This window comes from Mesoplodon bidens (assembly GCF_964165515.1).
Source record: "Mesoplodon bidens genome assembly, chromosome: 16".
Taxonomy (NCBI): domain Eukaryota; kingdom Metazoa; phylum Chordata; class Mammalia; order Artiodactyla; family Ziphiidae; genus Mesoplodon; species Mesoplodon bidens.
Window position 1 is genome coordinate 40,163,034 of NC_138173.1, and position 14,200 is coordinate 40,177,233.

Below are 14,200 nucleotides of genomic sequence, written 5' to 3' on the forward strand. Positions count from 1 at the left end.
GTCAACTTACTTTACTCTCCCGGTTATCCTGTCCAGCTCAGTCTTAACTATTACTAGGACTTACAACACAAATATTTATTGAGTGCCTACTATGTGTCAGACAGTGGTCTAGGCGCTGGGAATACAGTAGGTAAAAAAGGAAAAATGGAAAACTCCCTGCCCTTGAGGAATTTTCAGAAGGTATACAATAAACATAATAAATAAATATTATTATATAGTATGTTGGAAAATGATAAGTGCTATGGGAAAAAAAGTAGAGCAGGGTAAGGGTGATTGGGGGCTGGTTACTGTATTAAATACATGGTCAGGGTTAACCTCATAGAGAAGATGAGATTGGATCCAAAACTTGAAGTGACCGAGGAGAGTCGGTTAAGTAGATGTCTAGGAAAGAGGAGCAACTAGTGCAAAGTTCCTAATGTGGGAGTGTTTAAGAAGTGGCAAAAAAAGAAAGCAGTATGGCTGGAGCAGAGGTACCCTGAAGAAAGGAAGTGAGGATGGAAGCTACATCATGCAGCATCTTATAGGCTGTTATAAGAACCTTTACTCTCCGGGTACAATGGGAAGCCACTGGAGGATTTTGAACAGAATGACATTATCTGACTTTCACTATTTAGAAGTTCTGTTCGCATTATCTACTGTTGTGACAAACCATCCCAAAATGTAGTGACTTAAACAATTTATTGTTATCTCTCATGGTTCTGTGAATTGACTGGGCTGAGTTGGGCAGTTCTTCCTTGAGTTCTCTCAGTCAGATGACATTTGATTCTCACTGTTGGTTGGGTCCTCAGCTTGAGTATTGATTGGAACACCCACATGTGGCTTCTCCATGTGGCTTGAGCTTCTCAAGCATGGAAGGTAGGTTCCTAGTGGAAGCATCCCAAAGGCAAGACTTCCAAAGACCAAAGCAGCAAGGGTTCTTATGAACTAGCTGTGGAAATCCCAGAATGTTACTTCTGCCATTGTTCAAGCAAGTCTTTGAGGTCAGCCCAGATTTGTTAGAGGTGTTTTAGACTCCACTTCTTGTGGGAGAATGGCAAAGCTCACACTGCAAAAGAATATGTGGGATGGGAGGTATTATTATTATTTCTATCTTTGGAAAATATGCCTCAAAGTCCCTCTAGCTGTTGCGATGAGAATAGATTGGGTGGTTGGGGGAAGGATGGGAGTGGCAGGTGCCAAAGACAGCCTATCCAAGAGGTTAATCTCAGCAAGAGGTGACAGTGGTGTAGACCAGGATGATAACAGTAGAGATAATAGAAAGTGGTCAGATTCTGGATTTAGTTTGAAAGTAGAGCCATCATTATTTACTGATGCCTTGGAGGTGGGTGTGAGAGAAAGAAAGGAGTCAAGATGTTACCAAAGTTTTTGGCCTGGGCAACTAGAAGGATGGAGTTGCTAACAGATGTGAAGAAGGCTGCAGGTAAAGCAGACACAGATACAATAAGTTCAAGACATCTGTTGGATATTCAAGTGGAGTAGCTAGCAGTTGGATACACAAACTTAGAGTGAGGATACATTAACGTATTCAAAATACATTATGAGTGTTCTCTGAATGCCTTCTAAGCCCTAAAAATTTGGTTGGTTTTTATTTTCCTTGTTTTAAAATACGTGTAACACTAATTGCAATAGCCCCAACTAGATACTTCCCAAATGCCCATCAACAGTAGAATAAGTAAATATATTGTGGTATATGTATATAATGGAATAGCAATGAGACTGAGTGAATCATAGCTATGTACAATAATATGAATGAATCTCCCAAACATACTTACATTAAAATTTTTTTTTTAATTATGGTAAAAAAACATGTAACAAAATATATTAAGTGTACATTTTAAGTGTACAGTTCAGTAGCATTAGGTGTATTTGCAATATTGCACAATACGTCTCCAGATCTTTTTCATCCTGCAAAAACTGAAAAACTGTACCCATTAAACAACAGCTCCCTATTTCCCCTTTCTGCTAGCCCCAGGCAACCATCATTCTACTTTCTGTTTCTATGGATTTGACTACTTTAGATACCTTATATAAGTGGAATCTTACGTATATTTTTCTTCTTGTGAGTGGCTTATTTCACTTAGCATAATGTCCTCAAGGTTCATTCATGTTGTGCATGTGACAGGATTTCTTTCCTTTTTAAGGCTGAATAATATCCATTGGATGTATATACTGAATTTTGTTTATTTAATCATCTTGATGGACATTTGGGTTGCTTCACTTCTTGGCTCTTGTGAACAATGCTGCTATGGACATGGGTGAGCAAATACCTCTTTGAGACTCTGCTTTCAATTCTTTTGGATATATAACCAGAAGTGGGATATCTGGATCTTATGGTAATTCTATTTTTACCATTTTGAGGCACCATCAAACCATTTTCTATAGTGGTTGCACCATTTTACATTCCAACCAACATGGCACAACAGTTCCAACTTCTTCATATCCTTGCCAACACTTGCTATTTTCTGTTTTTTGTTTTTGTTTTTTTAAACAGTAGCCATCCTAATGGGTATGAGGTGGAATCTCATTGTGGTTATGTTGAGCATCTTTTCATATGCTTATTGGCCATTTGTACGTTATCTTTGAAAAAATGTTTGTTCAAGTTCTTTGCTCATTTTAAATCCAGCTATTTGGTTTTGTTGTTGTTGTTTTTGAGTTATGGGAGTTTTTATACATTTTGGGTGTGAGCCCCTTATCAGATATATGATTTGCAAATATTTTCTCCTGTTCTTCAGGGATAAATGTTCACTCTGTTGATTGTGTCCTTCAATGCACAGAAGTTTTAAATTTTGATGAAGTCCAATTAATCTATTTTTGCTACTATTGCCTGTGCTTTTGGTGTCATATCCAAGAAATCATTGCCAAACCCAGTGTCATGAAGTTTTTTCCCTGTGTTTTCTTCTAGGATTTTTATAGCTTTATGTCTTGCATTTAGGTCTTCAATCCATCTTGAGTTAATTTTTGTATATGGTATAAGGTAATAGTCAAATTTCATTTGTTTGCATGTGGATATCCAGGTTCCCTGCACCATTTGTTGAAGAGACTGTCCTTTCCTCATTGTGTTGTCTTAGCACCCTTGTCAAAGAACATCTGGCCATATACATGATGATTTATTTCTGGGCTTTCTGTTCTAAGCCATTTGTCTATAAGTCTGTCCCTATGCCATCAAACATTTTTAAATAAAAGGAGTCAGAAAATAATATAAACTGTATGATTCCATTTACATAAAATTCAAAAATAATCTAACCTATGGTGTTAGAAGTCAGGGGGTATCCTTGTGGGTGTGGGTGGTAACTGGAAAGGGCAGGAAGGGAGTTTTGGTGCTACTGGTAATATTGTTTCTTGATCTTTGTGTTAATTATACAGGTGTGTTCACTTTGAAAAGTCATTGAGTTATAAAGGTATTTAGCATTCATAATTACCAGCAGACTCTTTATACTATTTAATGTAGTCTTATTTAAAAATGATTGCATAGAAACAGAAAAATATGATCAAAATCCATTGATCCTGTACTGCTTTTAATTACTGTGACATGCATTTTTTTTTTTTTTTTTTGCAATTGGATTCTCAGTAGACAAGATAAGTGTCTTGGTACAAGTTTCAGTCATTCATATTTAGGTAGACTTCTTTTCTCACATACCTGGAGGAGTAGTTAGGAGTGAGTGATGAAAGAGAATAAGCAATGCTTCTTATTGCATTCTTTGAAGAATCAAAACAACATTGACTTTTTCTAGCTGACAGATAGCATTTGATTATAACATCTTCCCTAATTGCAATATTCTGGTAATGCCAACTTTGACAGAAAAACACTTTTCCATCATGCCAAGTTGATCAGGACCCACCAAAATAAGGATCCAACTGTTATTTCTGAAAGCCCATGTCAAGGGGAAAAGAAGGTGTAGACCTCTCTTCAGTAGTACCTGTACTAGAGCTGCCCAGTCTGTGTGCCTTGGCACACTGCATGCTGGGAATGCATTACAGGTGTAGGGAGGCACGGGTTCTACTCAACCTTCAAGGGTGGTCAAGCCAGGCTTGAAGAGAAGGAGATTACTGGGCTGGTCACTCCTACAGTGAGATACCTCAATCCTTCAATCCATTGTTTCCTGCAGATATCATTTTCTCTGTGTGAAGTAATGTACAAAGGGTTGGAAAGTCAGTAATGAGAAAAAATAGTAAGAGACCCCTAGCACACTGAAAAGTTCCACTTATAAATGAGAATTATTCTTAAATCCTGATAGTAACCCAGGTTCCTGGACGGGCAAGAGGAGCCTCTAGGGAGGAAAAGTAAGGTCTAGTAATTTCCAGGGAAGGCTCTAGAGTCAAACTACTTGATTTTGAATGATGACTCTATCATTAAACAACTGTTTTGTAACGTACTTAAAAAACAAAGTGACACTGTTTTGTGCCTCAGTTTCTTCATCTATGATTCATAGAAACCTATCTCAGAGAGTCATATGAAAATTAAATTGCATTAGCTCAGTGCTTAGCATATAGTAAGTGATTAAGAAATATTAGCTATTGTTAACATTGAGTACCATTGTGTACCATTTACTGAGTACCAGGCTGGAGTGCCAGGCTTGCTAGGAATTTTTATAAAGTTTATTCAATCTAATCCTCAAAGCAGGTTTATTATTTCCCATTTTATAGATAAAAAAATTAACGCTTAGAGAAGTTAAACAACTTGTCCGTGGCTAACAGCTAACAAATGGCAGAGCCAGACTTTAACTTCTAGGTCATGTAGACCCATGGTCTTCAAATGTTTTTGCTAATATATTCCTTGCCACATTAAAAAAAATTACTTCTATAGTTTTCATTGTAAGTATAGTAGTTACAAAGAATACAATTTCCAGCATTGTGAATATTGGCATTTCAAAATAAAACTGTTATATCACTCTTCTAAATGTACCCAAAGGCATTTAAATTTCACATTGATTGGCTACTCACCATAGTCCATTTAAAAAAAAATACTTGAAAAAACTCACAATAGTTATAAATTTACACTGTTCCTTTCCTTCCATGAAGTTATTTTTCCATCTCAATGTCCCTATTCCAGGATTTTATCCCCCTAATTTTTATGCTTCAAAATATTTTGTTTGTTGTCCTATCATACTTCTCTACAATAATGAATACACCTAAAATTTTTTTCTGAATAAGGACTTGTTTAAAATTTTTTTCTGAATTGAATTATCATTATTAATTACTAGTAGTTCATAATTTATTAAAACATAAATATATTACACATTCAGTAATTATTGAACACAAATATAAGATATTGGAAATGAATCTTCATGAGATAGATGGGGGTCATGGGGATCTATAGAACTCTGATTAAGGGCATTATCAAAATGTCCCTTAGGACTTCCCTGGTGGTGCGGTGGTTAAGAATCTGCCTGCCAATGCAGGGGACACAGGGTCAAGCCCCGGTCCGGGAAGATCTCACATGCTGCGGAGCGACTAAGCCCGTGCGCCACAACTACTGAGCCTGTGCTCTAGAGCCTGCGAGCCACAACTACTGAGCCCGTGTGCCACAGCTACTGAAGCCCACACACCTAGAGCCCGTGCTCCGCAACAAGAGAAGCCACCGCAATGAGAAGCCCACGCACCGCAATGAAGAGTAGCCCCCGCTCGCTGCAGCTAGAGAAAGCCCGCACACAGCAAGAAAGACCCAACACAGCCAAAAATAAATAAATAAATAAATAAATGTATATATTAAAAAAAAATGTCCCTTAGCTTGGCCTCTGGGACATCTTTTCCCTCAGGACAATGCACTTTAGGGAGGTGTGGGATATGTGAGAGGAATTCTTTCTTGAGCTTCTGGATCTTAAGACTCGTCATGCCTGTCTGTCGCTCAGACATGCCTTCAGCACTAAGATGACTACACACTCCAGTTTATGCCTGTCGTCCTGGAGTAATTCTTAACAGCAATGATGTCACTCTCTAAGTATCTCAGTTTGGAGGATAGTATTGATCACCCCATCAAGTACCCCTTGTGGTCCCCCAAGGGAACATTATTCAGATTTGAAGACGGCTCTTGTAAACAAAGGGGTGACTGACATTTCTTTTTCTCCCGTTAAACTGTAAAAATATTCGTTGTTTACTTATGTTCCATGCACTATATTAGTTCCTTTGACATATCTGATCAGCAGAATTACCATATGAGGTGTTTTTATTGTACCCCCTCTTTTTTAACAGATAAGAAAACTGAAAACCCGGAGAGCTTAATTGACCAGTCACAGGTAGTAAGTGAGTCAACCAGAACCCAAGCCTTGCTGCCTGGTTCTAAAGCCTGTGCTTATAATCAGGTGTTGTCCCTGTGTCTCCTGACTTGTATTGATTCCCTTCCCTGGGGCATGGGGTCCCACCTGTTGAAACTCAGGCTGTAGTGTAGGTCTGCTCACTGCCAGACTGCCCTTTTGCCCAAATCTCCACATCAAAAACCTCCTACTGGGCTTCCTTTTACAGCTGTCAGCACTTTCTCTTCATCCCTGTCCTGGTTCTGTTCACCAGCATCTCTCCTCTGGGTGACTGCACAATGCCCAATCCATTTGGCAAAGGCAGCCAGAGCAATCTCTCCAAAATGCTAACTTCATTGTTCCACTTACCTGCCTAAGCCAGTCTGGTGCTTCCCATAAAGATGAAGTCTGAACCTCTTATCAAGATTTACCAGGCTCTTCTCAAATGTACATGTCAGGCCTACTGAACTTTCTCCTTTTCTTCTCCAGTCCCACCCACTTTGCCAATTATTTGTCCCCCACACACATCCACCTCCCAAACCTGTCTTCTATTCATACTTGAGGTCTTAGTTTAGATCTCCGGGCAGCTTGCCTGGGCTTTGTGAGCCACTCTCTGTCCCACTAGCTTTGGTGCCCTTCCAGGGGTGTGCTGGAGCCAACTGGAACAGGCTCTCAAAGCCGATTGTTCGCATCACGTCCCGGTTTCAGCACTGTGGGATGTAGTGTTGACATCTCGAAATTGGCCATCGTGGGAGTATTCGTATCCGGGAAATTGACAAACGGTACAAACCTGGATTTTTTTTTTTTAACTGATCAATAAGCATTCACTGGAACAACGCTGTGCCCCTCCTATATTTTCATAACATTTGGAACACCATTTACTTCATTCATTCAGTGAATGTTTACCCACTGCCTACTGCATGTCAGATATTGTTCTTGTCGCTGAGAATATAAAGGTGGGAAAATAAGATAATCCTGGCCATCATGGAGCTGACAGTGTTGAATGGGGGAGACCGACCTTAGTCAAATATCCACATAAACTACATTTAAAATGATAATTATGTTAAGACCTAAAAACGCTTTAAAAATCTATACTAGGATATTTGACCTTGTCTAGGAAGGATTTCCTGAGCTAAAATTGGATGAAGGATAAGTTTAGGTTTAGGAAGGAACCAGATGAGGGGACATTCCAGGTTCAGGGAACAATATGTGCTATGGTTGGAGGGAACATGACCCCCAGAGGCAAGGGAAATAGGACAAGCGTGGCAGACGGGAACCAGGAAGCTTGCTGGGAGAGGCACCTGCAGAGTGGAGGCCACACAGAGTTTTGTAGGTCCCACTAAAGGGTTTCGGCTTTATCCTAAGAGTCATGGAAAGTCACGGAAGTGTTTTGAGCAGGAAGACCTCATGGTGCGGTGGAAAATCAGCATAGCATGGCGGTTCAGAAATCAACTCTGGAGCCTGGTTGCCTGGCTTGGAAGGCTGACTCCGCGACTTACTAGCATCTTACTAGTGACTTCTCTGTGCCTCAGTTTCCTCATGGGTTAAATGGTGATCAAATAATACCTACTCTGCTGGACCGGTTATAAAGCATAAAGGAAATTCCAGTTGGAGAACGCAGCACTGAAAGGTGTGGAGATACACAAATGACACTGACTCAGGAGCTTAAAGCTTAACGCCAGACATCAATAAAAGACAAGGATGCGGGGGTGGAGGGGAATTCCCTGGCGGTCCAGTGGTTAGGCTTTCACTGCTGGAGCCAGGTTCAATCCCTCGTGGGGGAACTAAGATCCCACAAGCCGCGTGGTGTGGCCAAAAAACCTCCAAAAAACAAAAAGCACAAACCAATGGGGGAAAAATGTTGTAGTAGAGGGACCAAGAGGTGATTCATTTCAACTCCAAAGCAAATGAGGAGGCTTTATGGAGGAGGGTTCACCTCAAGGTTGACAGTATAGGCCTGCTCAGGTCAGAGTGCTAACTCTGCACCTCACTAGCTTTGTGATTTGACTTCCCTAATCCTCAGTGTCCTCATTTGTAAAGTGGGAATAATAATAATACCTAACTCATAGAGTTGATAAGAATTCACAGTTAATGCATGTAAAGTCTTGGCATAAAGTACCCAATAAATGTGAAGCCATTATTGTTATTATAACGTTACGAATTGAACCTTGAGTGAGAAGAACTTTGATTGGCACTGAAGGAATAAAAGGCCCCAAAGTCAAAAAGTATCTGACGCATTTGAAGAACAGCAGGTCAAAAGGCACTTTTACGTATGGTCATCAGTTTGAATCTATGAACTGTTTTTACTGGCCTGGGATGAGATAAATATAGAATTTGAGAGTAAACACTTAGACATTAAAAGAACACAAAAATAAATTGACAGTGATTTTATTTTTGTATGCCTGTTATATACCTGTAATGAAAATTGGGGCTTGCAGTTTTTTATGTCTTTTTTCACTTTTCTAGCAAGTTTTCAATTTATATTACAAGAATGACAGTCCATAACTTATCGGAAATAATAAAACTTGTCCTTTACCTCAGATAGTTTGAGAAAAAAGTAATTCAATGGAGCTGGATATAGCACCATAGAGATGATCCTGGAAAGGTGGGCCAGGGTCACATTGTGAAGAACTACTCTGAATGTCTGAGTTCACACTTTATTCGGTGGGCAACGGGGTTATTAAAGCTTAGAGAGATTGTTAACTGGGGGTCAAGTGTATGCAGGTAAATGGACATTGCAAGTTTTGTACTTTTTTAAGTTCCCAGTGAGCACGTGTTTTTTCTTTTTTAATTAAAAGGTTTTTTTTTTTTTTTTCTGGTTAAAGAGGAGACCTGAATTGCTCCGTGTTTCACAAAGATAACTGTTTGTATTTGATAAGAGTGTGGTTAAACAAAGGAATTCAAATTTATCAAAACAGAAAACATTGAAACTACGTGAGCACACGCTTTGTGACCAGCGATGCGAGTGACTCGTTGAGATAAGCTACGCTGGGTAATCAGGCGAGTCTCATATAATTAACGCATAAACCAAAGAGACAGGACTCTTTCTGATCTCCCAGTTCGGGTCCTCTTGTCCACCTTCCATCATCACCGCCTCTCTAACAATCCTGCCCAGCAGGATGGGACAATAACGGTTTAATAAACGCGTATCCTATCCACGCTTACAAAGCATGGGGTTTCCAGACGCCCTTATGCAGGCGCAGAGACAGAAAAACACCTTTCACGCTTTCCTTTCAGCTCCACAACCCCTTCCTTCCCTACCTGCACGGCCACTCATGAAAGCACAGGACACCTCGGCCAAGCCCTTCGGCCCACCGGAGGTTACAGCTCTTGAAACCTCCGCCGCCCAGAGACCCGCGAGGGCCTGAGGGAGACGCACGGGCGCTTTGGCCCCTAAATAAAGCAAGGCCGCGGGGCCCAGGACCCAGGGTGGGACACTGATTTTCTAACGGGAGCCAGAGCCAGAAGGTGAGGCACCAGCTGTTCGGCCCGCGGCCCTCAGGTCTCCCGAGGCGCAGTGAGGCCCGCGGGCGTGGTGGAGGCGGCGCCGCGCCGGGCCCTCCCGCCCGCGCCCAGCGTCCCGGGCCGCTGCGTCCCGCCTTCCCGCCCAGTGCGCAGCGGGCAGGACCGCGGATACCCGGCAGCGTGACCCTGGGCGCCGCCGGCGACGCCGCCGCAGCCCGAACAGCCGACCAGGTGCGTGCGCCGCTGGCCGGGCCGTGCCCGCGGGCGGCTGGGCCCGGCTCCTCCCGGCGGGCGGGCCGAGGCGGTGCCGGCCCCGGTGTGGACTTCCCAAGTCACCCATTCGTGGGAGCGACTGACGGACAGGGTAGGGAGGCCACCGGGAGACGGGCCGGGCGTGCGGCTTCCGCGACAAGGGCCCAGCAATGGGGAAGCCGCGTGCGGCCGCCGGGATGGAGGGAGATGCTGTGCACGGAGGGCAGCGAGCCGGGCGTGATGTCTCCTTTTCCCTCTTGTCTCGGGGAGGGGAGGTGCCCCGCCCCAAGCCGCCCAGGAGCTTCCTCGCCCGCTTCTGGAACTAGCACCGAGTTTCCCTGAGCCTCCAGGTTGCTTTATCGGGTCTCCTTTGTGGTTCTTTTCGCCTTTTATCTTGTACTTTCATTTTTGGTGTGTACGTCTAGGCTCCACGCAGGCTCTTAAGTTACACGGGGGGCAGAGCCCCTGTCGGACTTCTCAGGTACTCGGTAGTACTCAAGTGAGCAACTGAATGAATGAGTGAGTTCCTATGAGGGAGAACTGGTGAATTAATGAATGAGTACACATGAAGTAGAGCTGAATGAAGGAATACATGAATGGATATAAATACACACGACGAGGAGGCAGTGGAGACACAGGCTTACAACTCTTATCTTCTGGTAGTTTCCCAAAAGCTGTGTGAATGTGGCATTCTTGTAAATGGAGTCATTCTGACTGTGGCTACTTAAAAGTTCTATTCTATGCTGTTTCAAAAGAAAATAATCACCAGAAGCACCCCCTCATATTTCCACTCTAAGTAGATTTTCCTATATGCATTGCTTAAAGCAAAGTATGCCTAGGCTTTTTTTGTTTTTTCTTGAGTTTTGTTTTCTACTTTGGAGAATCATTGTCACTATAATATTATTTAATGTATTTCTGAAAGATAAGGATGAATCTGAAGGTAGTACCACATGACTCTGCTTTTAGTAACTTGTTTGTAAAACCAGATGTCTCTTTGAATTCAGGATTGTGGAGGATCGTGTCTGTCTTCCTGAGACAAGTGCTGGCTGGTCTGTGGGTGACTGAAGAAGGCTGAATATAGTTCAGAGAGGAAAAGAGAGGCATTTATCAGTGTGCAGACCCTTTGGAAGTGACATAGGTTGAGACTGCTTTAATTCGATTGGTCACTGCATCACTTCTAGGTTTCCAGACCCAGGTTTCAGAAAAGCTGGATGACTTTAGACGTGTTACTTGATCTCTTTAGGTCTCAGTTTCTTACTTTCCAAGATGCAGGAGGTTAGGTAGGGCCCCTTCTTGAGTTAGACTTCTAGGATTCTCTTTTATCGGTTAAAAGGTGAAATTGCAGGTGATTTCATGAAGCCTGCTCACTTCAGCTGCTCTACTTGGGATTCTGTAGAATTTTGGCTTCACTGTTTTCTCTGCAAATTCCAACACATTCCTCATCCTCTCCACATCTGCTACAAAAGAACCTGGGAGCTTGAGATGAGAATTATACACTCTGGGCTGGAGGGGAGAAAGAAGGGCAAGATTGTTTTGTGCATTGCCCCAGGTTCCTGGTCCTGGCTCTACCTTGTTTCCAATACAACCAGCCTGACAATGCCATATATTTTCAGTATATCTAGGGAGTTATATCACTATTAATTTGACTGCATTTGAGATTAGTTATCATAGATCACAACATTTTGGAAACGGAAGGTCCTTAGAGATTTTTTAAAGGCACTTAAAAAGTCATTTTACATACATATTGAAATATTTCTTGCATGCTACATTTCACAAACACAAAGTCCCAAACATGTTAAGTAAAGTAAAATTAATGTTGCCTACTTCAGTTCTTTCAAGTCTATTGGGAGAAGTGAAGTCAAACATGGTGCTTGGTGAAAAAGACCCACTTTCTCTGATTCTTTTCTCAAAGATCCAATTATGGGGTCACATGTGGTTCCGGCATGGAATGTAACAGAGGTGATATTTATGGGGCACTGACCACTCACCAAGCACTGTTATATTTAACCATTTTACTTGTATTGCCCCATGTATTCCTCACTATAAACCCAAGTGCTAGGTGCAATTGTGATCCCTATTGAACCTTCCTAAATGGAAACAGTGCTTGGGAAATGGGAAAGTCAGGCATTCAAAACACAGGCAGATGGAGGCAGGGTTTCTGCCAGAAATATAGACATTTCCTGCTAGGAAAGCCTTGTAATGTTGTCACATGTGGTCTCTGTGTGTGTTCCAGGTAGTATATTAAACTCTTGGGCATTGTGGGTAAGTAAATTTAGAATGGGAACTCAGGGGTGGAATGATTAAGACTGAACTATAGAGAATTGTTTGTTATATCATTTTGCAAATTATTGAGTTCCATTAGTACTCTAGACTCTGATATTTTGACCTAGATGCACATGCATCCTAATTTTAAACGTGTTCAGATTTAACAATCCAGGGAGTATAAAAAGGATGACATCAAAAGCTGTGTGGGTGAGTGGCACCTAAGGGCTTCAAACTCTGAGTACCAAAGAGTGTTGTTTCTTGGGCTAGTTGCTGCCTCCCAGCCTAATGACAACTCCTAACGCAGACAAAGTACAATGCCTACCTCAGTGTAACGTAGGGGCAGAAATGCAAGATGAATTTCCAGCACTCTTATAATTAATTGACAAGAGCAAAAGAGGAAAAGAGAGGCCCATAAAGTAACTGGGAAATTATTTTGTGTCTTCTTTGTCAGTCAAGTTTAGTCTCCTAGAAGGCAGAGATCAATTGCGACTGCTTGAAAAACAGAGAGCCAGTGCCAGTTTGATTTAGCTCAGGAGGCTGAAACTTTCTGCCCTGAAGGCGGGTGTGATGGAATAGACCTTCCCATTGCTCACAATATTATGAAAAAAACATTAAAGCAACAATTTTTCTTACTTGCCCTGGAGCTCGAGCTTTAAAATATACTTTCTTCTCCCCCTGCCCTCCCTAAACCACTTCGGTTTTAAAAACAAACCACCCATTCATGTGTTTGCTACATCAGATTATCAGTCCTTTCCTTTATCCCTGGGCCCTGTTTCTTTAATGCAGCTAAGAAGGAGGACTGGTGTGCTTCTAGATCTGTGGAATTTTTCTTTAGTTATTCTTTTACTCAGCGCATATTAATTTCAGTAACCATTTAATGAGTGCATACTGTGTGCCAGATAAAGATGAATGAGATACCGAGTTTATGTAGGAAAGTGATCCATCCACAAATAATTGCAGCACAGGGTGATGTGGAAATAGTGGCCACTCATTCTCCCAGGAGAGAGGTATGGTGAGAATTTAGAAAGACTTCACAGAGCAGGTGAATTTTGAACTGGATTTCGAAGCCTGAAGGCCAAGAGGAGGGAGAAGTGTGTTTGTTCTAAGCACAGAGAACTACATGGGCAAAGAAATGGAGGCAGTCTGAGCGTGGCATTCCCAGGGGGAGACAGGGGTTGGGTGCGTCTGTAGTAAAGAGGTCTTGTGAGGTTGGGGCCAGAGAAGAAAGGTCCTTGAATGTCATGTTATTCAGGCTTTATCACAGCCTAGATAATCTTTAAGAGTTTTTAAGCTGAATTTTTAAGCAGAGGAGTGCTATGATTGGATTTCCTTTAGAAAATAGCTCCAGCAATAGTATGTCAGAGGAACTAGAGAGGGAAAAGCCAGGAGGCCAGAAGAAAATGAGGATGCTGTTGCTATAGTCCAAATGAAATAGGATAAAGTCTAAGCTAGCATTAAGTTTGAGAGATATTCAGAATATAGGGAAGGCAGGATTTAATGACTAGCTGCATATGGGAAATAAGGTTGAAAATAATTCTGAGGCTTTGGAATTGCTTACCTGGGTGGATGGAGATGCCACTAATGAAGGTAATACACACCAGACGAGGAAGAGGTTTTGGCAGAAAGACAGTGAGACAACTTTGGAACATCCAGGGGAGATCCCTGGTGTACATCCTTGACTGTAGCTGCACTGTGACGTCATATAGCCAAGACTGGCCAAACTTTATGACAGGTCCACAGTCTAAAAAGACAAATCAATTCAATAAAAAACTTAAAAAGAAGAAAAAAAAAACCACATGAGACTTAACTAATGGCCCTTATATTTCAGGCGAGATCTTTAGAACTCTAAATATTATGTAAGTTCCAGTGAAGGAACAAAGTTAGATACGCAGACAATGAGGGGTTTTTATAAACCATCAAGAAAAATCAAAACAGAGCAACACAGACAGGAGTGGTTGAAAGGAACAAAGATGAGCAAATGACAGGAG

At 41.8% G+C, this 14,200-nt stretch overlaps 1 protein-coding gene across 3 annotated transcripts in view; it reads left to right on the forward strand.

Moving 5' to 3' along the window:
- The first annotated feature begins 9,839 nt into the window (after positions 1-9,839).
- Positions 9,840-14,200, forward strand: part of CPQ (carboxypeptidase Q) — a 513,729-nt gene continuing 509,368 nt past the window's right edge. For all 3 annotated transcript variants that reach the window (XM_081258893.1, XM_081258895.1, XM_081258894.1), the window contains exon 1: positions 9,840-9,926. The gene's annotated coding sequence lies outside the window, so the exon portion shown is untranslated. The remainder of the gene's footprint in view (positions 9,927-14,200) is intronic.